The 13,958-nt window shown below is 45.0% G+C and overlaps 1 protein-coding gene and 1 long non-coding RNA gene across 3 annotated transcripts in view; one reads left to right on the forward strand and one right to left on the reverse strand.

Annotated features, from left to right (window-relative positions):
• Positions 1–9,907, reverse strand: part of LOC144155938 (uncharacterized) — a 34,376-nt gene extending 24,469 nt beyond the window's left edge. Inside the window, exon 1 of the long non-coding RNA XR_013319672.1 lies at positions 9,823–9,907. This is a non-coding gene — a long non-coding RNA (uncharacterized LOC144155938). The remainder of the gene's footprint in view (positions 1–9,822) is intronic.
• A 2,014-nt stretch (positions 9,908–11,921) lies between these two features.
• The window catches only part of LOC144155939 (uncharacterized), a 36,745-nt gene continuing 34,708 nt past the window's right edge, over positions 11,922–13,958 (forward strand). For both annotated transcript variants that reach the window (XM_077687661.1, XM_077687660.1), the window contains exons 1-2: positions 11,922–12,072; positions 12,144–12,208. The gene's annotated coding sequence lies outside the window, so the exon portion shown is untranslated. The remainder of the gene's footprint in view (positions 12,073–12,143; positions 12,209–13,958) is intronic.

Below are 13,958 nucleotides of genomic sequence, written 5' to 3' on the forward strand. Positions count from 1 at the left end.
TGCAAATATATGTTACCTGCTTTTGGCATACTGATCAACTAGAGGGCTTTCACTTGTGTAGGTAAAATTCCTATGTTGGTCCCAATGCATCTATGCTCTGCCACTACAATGATTATACCTGCAGACGCAAGCTTCCAAAACATCAAACACAGTACATGGTGCTCCGCATATTACAATTTCAAATATGAAATCCTGTGCTTTGCATGGTCTGCCAGCAGGGATTTGCCCCCTTATGGAAGACATCATAGAATCCACTTTTCTGAGACACTTGGTTTTACAGCTGATCGATGCTGATTATATATCAAAAGGGAATTGAACCTTAGCACTGTCCCTGGCTTGTAACAAACAAATGGAGATAATGTGCGACAGCTATGTTTCTAGGGCCAGATGTGGCAGCGCCATTAACTGGCTGGGAGGGCAAGCAGGGGAAGCCTGATGTTGCTGCAAACATAAAACGTTTGGGCCAACCATAGGTCCGTCCAAATTAAATTTGTTGCAGTCATAATTGATAGATGCATAATTTAGCTTCTCGAGATTTCTTGACAACTGCGAAGTACAGTCAAACCCGGCTATAACGAACCCGGATAGAGCGAAATATGCTATATATCGAACAAAAATAATTCAGTTACAGAAATACATGGGAAACATATTCCTTATAACGAAGTTCACATCCGATATATCGAACTCTGCGCGCCTAGAATGGCCGCCGAAATGCATGGTCTCGGAGCGGCGATTGAGATGTGGATTGGCCGCGACCACAGAGCAAGAGCCACGACTGGGACATTGCGCCTTGCACGGAGCGACGTGACGGCCGACACTTTCCGTAACTATTTATGACGCGTTGGACTTACCACGGAACCCGCCCAGTCAGCGAGTCCAGACCAAGACAGCAGCATCGCTGAACTGTGGAAAGAGCTCACCAATGTTGCCGATGATGGCGCGAGTGAAAGCCGTCCGAGGCTTATAATGAATCGCTTTCGGCAGTCGATGTGCTCCACCGATGCTTCTTTGGTTTTGGAGAATGCGGACTCGGACTGCTGCAAACAATATTTCGTGTAGAGAATGCTATAAGTGAAAACAAAAATCACCGCTTTTTTTGCAAAGTAGGCAGTTAAGGTGGAAAGTAGCTTTATTAATTGCGATAAATGGATTATTTTGGGTATAATTAATGGCTACTTTGCTGTGTTCATTTCTGCATGCGGGGATGATGGAGTTGGGGAGGGGGGGGGCTCCCGCGCAATGCGAGCTCGTAACAATAGGCTCATTATAGGCGGGTTCGGCTATATCGAACTATTCGCGGTGCATATTGCAGTTTGCTATGAACGGGTTTGACTGTACATCCTGTTAGCTGCCAGTGTCGGGAGTGGGATGTAGCTAAGCCAGACCTGTACAGTCGCATGCAGAGAGCACAAACGACATACTTTATTGATAAACTAGCCGGAGCGTGACCACAGCCACCGAAGTCGTCCAAGCCTACGCGCGAGCACTGCCGCCTCAGTCCAATGCACTCCAATAGTCTACTATCGGGCTCCACCCAGACAACACACATACCATCCTTAGTTTGGGGACTCCCAGGGACATCCAACTTAAGTTCCAAAAACATCTCAAGTGATACAGAAAAATACCTCTCTCAGATGTCCAAGATTAGGACTTTACTGGGAGTGATCGAATGTAGCACAGTAGAACACACACGGACGAGCGCTCATCCGTGTGCATTTTTTCTGTCCCGTGTGTTCTGCTGCGCTACATTTCATCACTATGAATTACCAACTAGCCCAGACTACAGCTTAACTGGGATGTCTAACCTTTTATGTAGAGCAAAGGAAAGTTTGGGGATGCCCCAAAAAGGTGCTTGTAGGTCCTTTTTGCAACATGTGTGATCCATTTATGTGGTTATAGCTCAACATTTCATTCCAATGGAGCTTTACCACTACTCAGGTGCACAATCAGTACTGTGTGTAAAACCAAAACCATTTTATTGGGCGAATTTCATACAATACAACCTACAGCGGCAAGATCACGCAGCACACAAAAGGTACACAATATACTTCTAATACCACACACACACACACAAAAACGAAGGGCGCTCACACTAACGCGCGAGACTTGAAGGTAGCGAATCTTGACGCAACCTTCATGGCCATCACGATGGTTTAGGTCCACGACTGCAGCCGATTTGCTTCCTCTTCGCTGCCGCAACGACCCTCACTCCATCACTGTTGCTATAAGTGAGAGCTTCCTTCATTTTTTGGAAGTGATAATCATTGGACATCACCTTGGAGGGGTCTACGCTATGACACCTTTCTTGTTACGAGCAAGTGTTGCCACAATTACGGCGAATGCTGGAGCTTTTATTTTTTTTTTTCGCCAATCTTGGCCCTAGTGGGTATGCTTTGATTGGCAAACGTGCGGCGAAGACGCTGGGCACGCACACACGAGCGCTCGACATTTTCTTCTTTTTTTAACCTTTGCGTGCACTCGGCATTTTCTTGCTATTATTAACTGCGGACACAAAAAATAACGATTTGCTAAACAGCTTCCCTGCCAATATAAGTTCCTTATAGTTTCATGCAGGTTTATGCTTCTGCTTCTTAGATTCCACCAGCTGTTAAGAAGAAGTAAACTTTCGCAGGAAAAAATTCAAAAGTTAGCACAAATCATGTACAAAAAAATAAGAATCGTCTCCTTTGCATCAGAAATGAGGCATGCATCTGAATAATTCATCTCCCAAATAAACAAATGTGCATTTACAAATAGTGGCAGCCTAAATTCTACGCAAAAATAAGGTTTCAAAGCACTGTACTTTCTGAAATAGCAAAAGGTGAAACACATTTCACAACACGGGAAAAGCACATTAGTGCACAGGTTAGAAAGCTATTAAGGTGACAGTCACCCTCCCTCAGAGTGCACAGCCAGTTTTGGACAATGTGGAGCTGCTGTGGGGCATAACTTTGCTACACACACATGGAAATCATTTGAAAAACTATTCATCTAGTTCTGGGTGATATAAAACAATATTTTTAAATGAGAAAGAACCCAAAATTTTAAACTTGTAAAATCATATTTTGATTCATGCGTACCTACATTCAAGAAGAATTATATAAAACTATTCAATGTAAAGCGAAGGCCATTTGCTGTGTGCTTACAAGATATGCCAATTGGCTACATGACAACAGTAAATTATTTTCAGCCAAATAGATTTTCACCTGTATGCTAAAGGTGAATAAAAGTTAACACGAGGAAGTTTACTACCAGGTGGCATTACACGGCTTAGAGCAGAGGAATAACATTTTACATGTGTTGGCTGTGCACTTATTTTCCTACCTTTAAAATCTGGCTGCATTTTGTTACCTTCTTAGGTACTGAGGTTTCAATACATGCACACATCGGAATGAGTTAGCGCTGAATATGTGGGACCATATATGGGTGTATATTGCAATATTTTAACCTCGGCAATTAAAAAAATTCCGAATAAAATGCAGCCAAATTTTGACGACAGGAAAGCAAGTTCTGCCAAGGTGTATAAAAACTATCTTTGCTCTGCACTAAGCCATGTAAATGTTATCTGGTAGTAAATTTCCCTTTTCCGATATTTTTTAGCAGAAAGATGAAGAAATCTTGAAACCAATTTACTTCCAGCGTGAAGCCACCAATTGGCATGTCTTATGAATGCACAGCAAACTCTCCTAGTTCTGTTGAATTGGTTTCAGGGTGTTACGATGATAATTGGAACACTTTAAATTGTTTTCCTGAGCGAACCGCTGCTCGGTTCGCGCTCAAACTTCACACAAAGGTCACATTTTGTGGTCTATTTTGTTCGACACCAGGAACGACGACGGTACTTACCTGTTTATTCTGAAAGTAAATAAAAACGATTCCCCCTATGGGAAAATGGAGGCTGATTTGGATGTGCGAGCTAGTGCAAGCTGATCTGGGAACGACAGCGGCGCCTGGGGTATGCAGAGCGAGACAGACGATGTTGATTCACGTTTTTTCCATGGCAGGAAGGAGCCAAATGGGGTAGCAGACAACAGACAATCAGAAAATGTGAAACCAGGCTTTCTGATTATCTACTACACTTTTTTGGTTCCTTTCACAGTAGGAAGGAGCCAAATGGGGTAGCAGACAATCAGAAAATGTGAAACCAGGCTTTCTGATTATCTACTACCCTATTTGGCTCCTTCCACGGTAGGAAGGAGCCAAATGGGGTAGCAGACAATCAGAAAATGTGAAACCAGGCTTTCTGATTATCTACTACCCTATTTGGCTCCTTCCACGGTAGGAAGGAGCCAAATGAGGTAGCAAACAATCAGAAAATGTGAAAGCAGGTGAGGAAACAAATACAACGTTAATTGGCAACGATGAAGCATGGGAATATTTTATGATTGGTATCACCTGTTATACAACTATTTGTGATCATCGTAAACTAGGGACGAAAGATGTTTTCTGATTGTCTGCTACCTCATTTGGCTCCTTCAGTAGCACTCTAGACTCCTTCCTACCGGGAATCCCCATCGTCCATTCCGCACTGCATACCCCTGGTGGCTCTGTCGTTCCTTGATCAGCGTGCACTGGCTTGCATGTCCAAATTTTTTTTTTTTTTTGATTGTAGGGTTTAACGCGCCGACGCAACGCAGGCGATGAGGCGCGCCGTAGTGGAGGGCTCCGGATTAATTTTGACCACCTGGGGATCTTTATCGTGCGCCGAAATCTCGTACACACGGGCGTTTTTGCTTTTCGCCTCCATCAGAAAAGCGGCCGCCGCGGCCGGGAATCGAACCCGCGACCTTGTGCTCAGCAGCGCAACGCCTTAGCCAGCATGTCCAAATCAGCCGCCATTTTGCCATAGGGGAAAATCGTTTTTATTTACTTTCAGAATAAAAGGCAAATACTGTCATCATTCCTGGTGTCGAACAAAATAGACCACATAATGCGACCTTCGTGTGAAGTTTGAGCGCGAACTGAGCAGCGGTTCGCTCATGAAATTTTTTTATAGCATTCCATTTATCACTGTAACGGTGGTTCTTAGGAGAGCCGCTCTGCCAAAGAACCGCCGGGAGCCGAGAATCGCCGCTGAACTGACGGGTTGAGAAGATCCGGCTCGTTCCTGACTCGGACAACAGCTGAACGCACAAATGTAACTGTGGAGAATCATATGGTCACAGGAGTTTATTTTCCTATTACTTTGAAAATGCAGATGCAGTTCGTTCACTGCTGCCATTGCGGCCTCCAAATCTGTCATTCACCGCCGCCGCCGTCGCGGTCTCTCAACCGCTGTTCCCAAATGGCGCCTCAGAAGATCCGCTTCGCGAAGAGCGGCTCTCGAAAAGAGCGGGTCAGAAGAGCCGAAGAAAGAACGGCTCAAAAGAACCGGCTCTCCTTACTCTGACTGTCTGCTCACACGACAGGAGGCACTGGAAGGATTTGGAAAATTACCCCCCCCCCTCCCACCTTGAGCAACTGCCCCGGCCAGGCAGGGCAGTTGCTTTCGTGCGCCTATAATAGATGGCACGAAACTCGCCCCGAAGACCCGGATTTTTTGAGCCGTTCTTCGGCTCAGTAACTGAGCGGAAGAGCCGAAGAATGGGTAAAAACTGCATCCGGTTCTCCTGACTCGAATTGTCTGCTCCCATGACAGGGGGCGCGCTGGAGGAATGGACCTTTTTCCAGTAGCGATCTGCGCATGCGCGGGCTGCCGGTATGCCATTCTTGGCAGGCGCCTCGGACAACATAAACAAAAGGGCACCCCTCAGTTTTCTGCTTAGGGAGCGGCTATACTGCCTAGCGCTGCACGTTTTCTTCTTCTTTTTTTTTCTTCCTTTCGACACCTCGTGGTGGGTTCGTGGTGGGAAAGGGGCAAGGATTTTTGAGGCTGACCACGCTGCCAGCACATGGCTACCAGTGAGGGGGTAACGAAAATGAAAAAAAAAAGAGAAGGGGCACTTTGAACACTGCAGATTAGTCACGAGAATGCGCGCCTGCTACTGTGACATTCATGTGAGAGGTACGGTTGACGGGTCAGTGCGGGAGGGACCGCAGGGCCAGGATATTTCGTGCACGGGTTCCCGGAAAGCCAAATATTTTTGGGGGCGTGCCCTTACTGCCATTTTTAGTTCGCCGTGGCAGCCGCTAGAGGGACCGGTACTGAAAAAAGGTCCATTTGGAAAATTAGCCCCAGCTGGCAAGGCAGTACAGTTGCTTTCTCGCGCCGATAATAGATGGCGCAGAGAGACCGTTACAGTTACAGTTACAGTTCCACCGACCCTTAAAGGAACGGTGGCGTTCCTCCGTTCCTCCAAAAAGGAACTAGTTCCAGGAACGCCGTTCCGTACAACACTGCATCTATGTGACCTTTACGTCCCGTGATTGCTCAAATATTTCACCTGCTTAATATAGAAATGAAACAGTTTTGACTAAGTAATTTTCTGTCAATAAAATGCCGGCTTTAGATTTTGAACTGGCTTTTACAAACCAAAACACTTGTTCGCACTACACATCACACACACAAGATACTGCAGCCATTTACCATTCAAAGTTTGTCAAATGCACCACTACATTAGTCTTTCGTGCAGTCAAATGGTGCAAATCACAATGAAATATAACGAAGTAACAGTAACAAGGAGGTCACTAGAGATGGGAGTCGCAGTTTTCCGGTCATACCCACCAGGTTCAAAGCTGCCTGTAAAAACTGCTAACTGCATCTCAGAATCTCTGCTTGCTGACGTGAGACTACAGGAAACTAGCAAAAAAAATAATAAGAAAGCTGCTTGGCAGGTAAACGACTGCAATACCTATATTCAGAGCATACCACACAGCAGTAGCGGTCCCAGAGATTGGTTTTGGGAGGGGCGAATTTTTTTGGGGGGGTGGGAATGGGGGGGGGGGGAATAAAGAACCGCTTCCTTTCTTGCGCCAATTCTGCGGAGGAGGTGATAACCATGCAGGCGTGTGCGCGTATGCCGTGTGAACGCACAAATCACTTAGCGACAGAGTGGTTTTTGGCGCCCCTTAGGCGGTGCAACGGCTGGCTAGAGCCCGCATTTCTGACAGTCGCAACACGTTTGCGGCCTCGCACAAGTGGGATTTAACCTCGCGCAAGTGGAATGCTTAAAAAAACTAAAAATAAGAAGCTGAGCAGGTTTTTGGGGGGAGCGATCGCCCCCTTCGCCCCCACCCCTTGGGACCACCACTGCCACACAGTCTCAAAAAGATTACAAACAAAATGAGGGACAGGTTATTTTTACTGCACGTGAAAAATTGATAAAGCTCTTCAAAAGTAACTGCACTGTGAAGACAATCTTTGCAGTGCATTAAACATGGTGCACAACTAGCCTCCAAGCACCAAATTGCCCAGTTCTTTAAAATGGCCGTCAAATAGGTGAGGGAAAACTTGAGTGCAAAAAACAGCCTAGTCAAAGCCGCCCAGACCGCGTTGCCAGTGTTGCATAGTTTGCTGGAATTCTGTTTGCTGTGGAGGTTGTGTAGTCACTAACGTGACCGTCCACAAACGGCCGCAAAGTGGCGGCTGCAAGCCGCATTTAGACTGTAGCACAGTTGTTAGCATATACAAGGTCAGGCAATTATGCAAGATGAGTAACACCACACACTAACGTGCTACTCAGTGTAAAATTGTTAAGCGCATAAATTGTAACGCATACTGCCTGTGCTATGCCGCTCTTCCATTTCTGAAAAGACCACACACAGTCAGTACAGAAGACAGTCACGGGACCGTCGCATGTATTTAAAAAACCTCAGATTAGGTTTTAGATAAACACTTCCGAGAAACGAGTGATTTCGTTCCGGGTAGTGCGGGACTGGTGAATCGAGCCCTAGAACTGCTAACTGAGCTACCCTAAAAGCTTTATTTAGTGACACTATCGAGGCCCAACAATGTCTCATTGTCTAGAGCTACCCTTGCTTTCCGCTAACTGAGCTACCCTAAAAGCTTTATTTAGTGACACTATCGAGGCCCAACAATGTCTCATTGTCTAGAGCTACCCTGGCTTTCCGGCATCAGTGGTGTTTTTTCTTTATGTTACGGTGATGCCCCTACTACACAATTTGTAATATAAAGTCATGTAGAATTACAAACAGCTAGAGCTATAGAACAAGTCTACTAAAGCAAACGAAGGCAGCAAGAGATGTACAGGGGCAATGCGGACAATGAAACACAGCCCTTGTTGCGTGCTGCACCGTCTGGCGACAAAGTCAGCAGGCTGCGCACATACGAAGTTCTTTCAGAGCGTTTGAGAGTGTGGCGTTCTCTCAGGGGAAATGCGTAATAAAGAAGCGACGCCAGTCATTCATTTTGAGGCACCTTTTTACATTCTGTCGCCACTGAGCAAGATGGGAGTGCCTGTTATCTACTATGTATATTCGGGAGCCATGCGGCTCCACCAGGCCGATTGAATTTGCAGCCAGCATGATGCCCTGCTCTCCATTCATGGGCACGTTAGCAGTAAAAAGTAACAGTGTTGCAGTTACCTGAGCCAGAAAAGTAACTCTGTTACAGTTACACTCACTTAGAAAAAGTAATGTCATTACTTTTCCGTTACTGTATAATGCTTAATTGATTGTAGGGTTTAATGCGCCGACGCAACGCAGGCGATGAGGCCCACCGTAGTGGAGCGCTCCGGATTAATTTTGACCACCTGGAGATCTTTAACGTGCGCCGAAATCTCGAACACACGGGCGTTTTTGCTTTTCGCCTTCATCAGAAAAGCGGCCGCTGCGGCCGGGAATCGAACCCGCGTCCTCGTGCTACTGTGTAATGCCAAGTTATAAATCTCAAACCATATATTATTATAGTTTATTCAATAGAAATGTACGAAAGTATGCGGGTAGGCAAAATTTCACATGGTAAATTCCTAGACAAATACAACCTAAAAGGGGGCAAACTCAACCCCAACGCCTCATTTTGCGTACGCCTCATTTTGCTGCAGCAACTGATTTGTTGATGCACTCTACGTGTTGGGAAATTAATTTGCAAACCTCACTGTAACTTAGGATGAGCTGTTTCTCAATGTTGGCATGCGAAAGGTCGCCTCTTTTCAGAGGTCTAATTATTCAGTTTCTTTTCTTTTTCTTGTTTCACCTCCACTCAAGACGAGGAAAGTTTTAAGAAATCAGCTTTCAGACCGACCTCCGACCTCGGTTTTGTGCAGGGAAGGTAGTCGTCTTAGCGACCTCTCCTAAACTGCGAGGGTAGCCGGGTTGTGGAAAGATAAAAGTTGGAGAGGTTATGGGAAAGAGGTAAGCGCGAACTGTACGGTGGCCTTTAATGAGTGGTGCTGTTGGAATTTTTCATAAAAAAAAAAAAAAAACAGAGCTGCACGTAACTGTATTTTCTGTTACAGTTACTGCGTAATAAGTAAGTGTTACAGTTACAAGTTCCTCTAACTTAAACGCAACTAGTTACAGTGACAAGTTGCCGTAAAAGGTAACTAGTTACCGGCTACGCGGTACTTGTAACTAGTTGCTGCCCAAGACTGCTGCTCACTCTACTACTCAGTGGCGACGCAGCGTGAAAAGGCACCTCAAAATAATGACCGGCGTCGCTTCTTGGTCAATTATTTCCTATAAATGTGGTTCTGTTAAACGCTATCGAACAAGTGCGCACGCGCGCAGTTTACTGACTTTGCAGCCAGATGGTGCAGCATGCGTGGGAGGCTGTGCACTCGGTTGCTCGTATTTCTTTACCTCCCTGTAGCTTTCCCGGCACCACTGAGCACCCACTTTCGGCACCTCAGCAACAAATAACGCATAAGACGCAAGAAGGGCATCGGCAGCTTCAAACACTGATAAACGACATGCAATAATTACATTGTGAAATGTTCGAGCAGCAAGGCGAAAACTTGTTCACATGATCCATGCTTGTTCAGCCAACAGGTTTGGCGGCCATGGTGACGACTGAATAATGGATAACAGTTTCGTAAAAAGTACAAAGACGTCAACCAACATCAACGTTTTTGACCAACATGCAATGCAAAGTAATTAAAATAAAATAAAAATTTTGATTCCTTATTAACTTTTAATTTTAAATATTTTACAAAATACGAAACGAGCACAGAAGCGGGCATAAGGACAACCCGACAACCCGCCCACCAGAGCAGAACTAGCAGAACGGTCTTTTCCCCCCTGCGTAAATTGCCGGGCTCAAAACCAGCTTTATTAGTTGGTCTAATAATCTCTCTTTGAAGCACTTACCGTAACAATCATGCGTGCCTACGGGTATGCTTTATTATTGACATGGTCGGCGCGCAAGGCGATGCGCGGGTTGTACCTCCTCCACGCGCATCCTGTTCGTTTGACCTTTCGATACACAAGAATAGATCATTGGCCTGACCAACTCAACATGAACGCATGCCAATCACAGCCGTTCTTGAACATTTTTTATCCAGTGCGGAAGTCTCAGGAATGCACATAGCTGTGCAGTTTGGGACATGGAATTTAAGTCCTTTTTCGGGATGTCCTTATGCCATGTCCTTATGATTTTTGGCGCTGCTGCGCACGAAATAGAGGTATTTGTCTGTGCTGGCATCATCATCTACATCGGCTGCTGATGGAACACAATACATATGACACATATCCCATGGGCGCAGTTACAGTGTACTAGCGCAGTCTAGCTGCTAGTTCACGCTAACCTCTTACATTTTGCAATACCGTTTAGAAAATCTAGGTGCGGCGCGCATATGCGACGAATCGATATATCGTTGCGGTGCGTGAGTTTGTAGTTTCAAATTTTACCCAAATTTAAGGCTGTATACTATAATAAATCCCCAAATCCCCACTGTTAGAACTATTAGAACATTCATTACAATTCTGAAAACCTAGCACGTACTTTTGCGCTATACGATGCATGTTTTCTATACATTTCTTCTTTGTTCGCGATGCAAATTCGCGATGCAAATCGGATGCAAATTATTAAGAAGAACGTTTAAGACAAGTATTATGAAGTGAAAAGATAAGGTAGCTAATTTAATTTTAAAATCTCTTCAGAACTGCCATGTATATTCCCTGGTGCTGGCCCTTCATTTTTCAAACATTCACGGATAATGACTGATTATACATTTTGTTTAAAACAATAAAAACTGCGCGAACCCGACAGGACAATGCGCGTCGCGCAGTCGAAAATCGCGATTAAATACTGGTAAGCGTACGGGATCTTGTCGCTCTTTCTACGCTAACACGTTTCCGTAGTTTTTTTTTTCAAAAATTATCACAAAAACACTTGAAATAATTTCAAAAGCGCGTATGCCGCCAAAGGAACTACATTATGCCGCGGAAAGTGCTGCACATCAGCTACGGGTGTAACACGGTTGACCGATGCTTCCTATATTGGTTAAATGCCAGCCCTACGAGCCGGAGGTGCCCAACAAGCCCTTTCTGACAAGTTTTTTTCTCTCTCTATTTTTTGTACTCTTTGCATCCCTTATAATTTTTCTCAAGGTGTCACGCAGTGCGAAAAAAAAAAAAAAACTTTAGAAGCTTCAACACATGGGTGCTTTGGCGACAGCTGAAGTTAGAAGTCATTATGTACTTCGCTTCGGACATTTATTCGTTTAACGCTCAAGCGTTAATTGGACCATCCCCCTATGTATGTATGTGCTTCCTTGTATGAGCTTCCTTAAAAAAATTCTTGGGCAAGCTACTCTTTTGCTTGCAGGCAAACTATTCGTCGAATAGCGACCATTGCCCCCTCCATACTTATTCAGAAATTAAATAAAAACCATCTTCGCCTCCAAAAAATAGGCGGTATGCGAAATCAGTGTAGAAGTGCCGTACTTTAATAATGCGAAGGTGTTCAGATGGTTTAGCTAGTGGCGCCCTTAAATGGCAGGTGGCTGAACCAAGCGTCGGAAGGCGCAAGCGTCTCTGAGGAACCGTTAAAGCACTTGAAGGTATAGTGGAGGCTGTGGCGCCGTTTTTCATGCGAGGCAAGCGCGGAGTGTTTTGTGCTTTGATTCATTTTGGTTTTGGTCGAGCTACGAGACGGCCGTTATTGTTCTTCGGTGTGTGGAATCGCCGGGCAGAAAAAGGCACATTTAAATATCGGTACAAGTCAATGCTTCAGTGAGTATCGTAAGCGTGTTTACGTTGATGTATTTGAGCTGAATTTAAATATAATAATCTGTTCTTTCAAGGTTTTGACAACCGGCCTCCACAACCGCCGTTGCGGCCGTAACGGTCGCCGTGCGCGTTCCTTAAAGTAAGTAATTTGTTTACGGGGTGGAAAATGTGAGCTATGAGCTCAGTTTGAATTCCTGTGATTATTCTGGTGATATAATTGAAGGTGCATGTTTTGCATCTCGTGATTTAGACGCTAACTTTAATAATCGGCCGTTTTTGTAGCGCGACGCCGGTATACATGTGGTCGTGTTCGAAATCGTATAATGGCCGATACTCCCGTTTATTGTTTTGAATCAACATCAGCATCTAGTTTACTATGCGCCGTTCAGATGGCATCTAAGTTTACTAGGCGCTTGTGTATGTTTCCGAATCTGTTTGCTTCAATAATCGGCCGTTTTTGTAGCGCGACGCCGGTATACATGTGGTCGTGTTCGAAATCGTATAATGGCCGATATTGCCGTTTATTTTGTTGAATCAACATCAGCATCGTTCAACATCAGCTTAGTTCACTGTGCGCCGTTCAGATGGCATGTAAGTTTACTAGGCACTTGTATGTTTTCCCCGGTCTGTTTACTTTAATTATCGGCCGATTTTGTAGCGCGACGCCGGTATATTTCTGGTCGTGTTCGAAATCGTATAATGGCCGTAAATTGTATAATTTTGTTGAATCAACATTAGCATCTAGTTTACTATGCGCCGTTCAGATGGCATTTAAGTTTACTAGGCGCTTGTGTTTCCCCGAGTCTGTTTGTGACAAAATAGGCGCGATATTCGCGTCGCTGTTCCAGCAGCAGCTTGGATTTACAATGTGCTTGTGGTCTACAGAGAATCAGGGAATATGTTTTAAAATTAAAGAGGCGTTTGCATTTTGTGTCGTATAACTTTAAAAATGTGTAAGGAATGATGTATAGGCGTATTTGCGCGGTTTTTTTTTGTTTTTTTTTTTTTTTGTTGTTGCCGACGCGCGTCTGCGCGTTTTATAAAGTATATAATTCTTGATCGGCCTGAACCGTAAGCCCAGTTTGAATTCGCAGAATTCACGTTGTGCGATCATTTTTTTACAGACTTTTGATGTCTTCCTCGAGCTTTCACATCGCCAGTCTTGACGGAACGTACGCCGTGCCGGTCGGTGCATGCGGTTGCATTGGATGTCCGAATGGCCGATACTTCCTTTTTATAAATTAATAATAGTAAGAGTAATACCTTAGTACGCGCTAAAGCGCTAATGCACTTATTGTGTTAAATTTTGGGTTGGTTTCGGAGGACTTGAGATGTTGCGATATTGGCAGTATTGTCACCACGACCGGTGTTATAGTAGCTGCGACATGCCCATGCGCGCCGATCCCGCGGTGCCGAATTCGTTGGGTTTTTTTTTTTAGTTCTTTCGGACGCCACTGCACCGGCTGGCGCGGCATTTAATCCTCAATTCTCTGCTGTATACTTGTTTGCTGGGCCTGCCATCGGTGTTCTTTCGTATTTTTCTCGCTTCGTTGTGCTCAGTGTTTGACGATTCCCTTTGGGGTAGTGCACACCTTCCGTGGGCTCGACGATGTGCACAAAAACATGTTTTTAACGCGAAATTGTTACTTCGTTAGGCTGGCAAATGCACGCACCCGGGCGGCGGCCACCGAGCGCCCACCCACCCAGGAATTGTCCGCAAAGAATTGTCGACAGCTGCTAACCCTTCGCTAACGCGTTCCATGGCGTTCCTCGAGTTTTATGGCGCGCGTACATTCGAAAGAATAAAACCAAAATGCACGTTTTGTTTTATAGCACCGATCAGAAAAAATGAACAGGAAGAAGCACTTCGTGCACTGTTTCAGGTAGTG

Source organism: Haemaphysalis longicornis, unplaced genomic scaffold, assembly GCF_048455015.1.
Source record: "Haemaphysalis longicornis isolate Haplotype H1 unplaced genomic scaffold, Haemaphysalis longicornis Haplotype H1 scaffold_1, whole genome shotgun sequence".
Taxonomy (NCBI): domain Eukaryota; kingdom Metazoa; phylum Arthropoda; class Arachnida; order Ixodida; family Ixodidae; genus Haemaphysalis; species Haemaphysalis longicornis.